This window comes from Octopus bimaculoides, chromosome 22 (genome assembly GCF_001194135.2).
Source record: "Octopus bimaculoides isolate UCB-OBI-ISO-001 chromosome 22, ASM119413v2, whole genome shotgun sequence".
In the NCBI taxonomy this organism is placed as follows: domain Eukaryota; kingdom Metazoa; phylum Mollusca; class Cephalopoda; order Octopoda; family Octopodidae; genus Octopus; species Octopus bimaculoides.
Window position 1 is genome coordinate 15,817,748 of NC_069002.1, and position 209 is coordinate 15,817,956.

The 209-nt window shown below is 28.2% G+C and overlaps 1 protein-coding gene across 1 annotated transcript in view; it reads right to left on the bottom strand.

The window, feature by feature from the left end:
- The window catches only part of LOC106873046 (type-2 histone deacetylase 1), a gene marked incomplete at its 5' end in the record, with an annotated part of 131,690 nt that overhangs the window by 128,994 nt on the left and 2,487 nt on the right, over positions 1-209 (bottom strand). The gene's annotated exons all lie outside the window — the stretch shown is intronic.

Below are 209 nucleotides of genomic sequence, written 5' to 3' on the forward strand. Positions count from 1 at the left end.
GAATGTTTAAATCCATACATTTATAGATGTGAGTGTGTGTGTGTGTGTGTGTGTGTGTGTGTCTGTGTGTGTGTGTGTAGATGTACATGTACATGCTTATATATGTGTATATATATGTGTATAACATAGTCATATAGAACTAAATGCAGATGTATATAAATGTATGTATGTGTGTGTGAGTATATATATATATATATATATATATATAT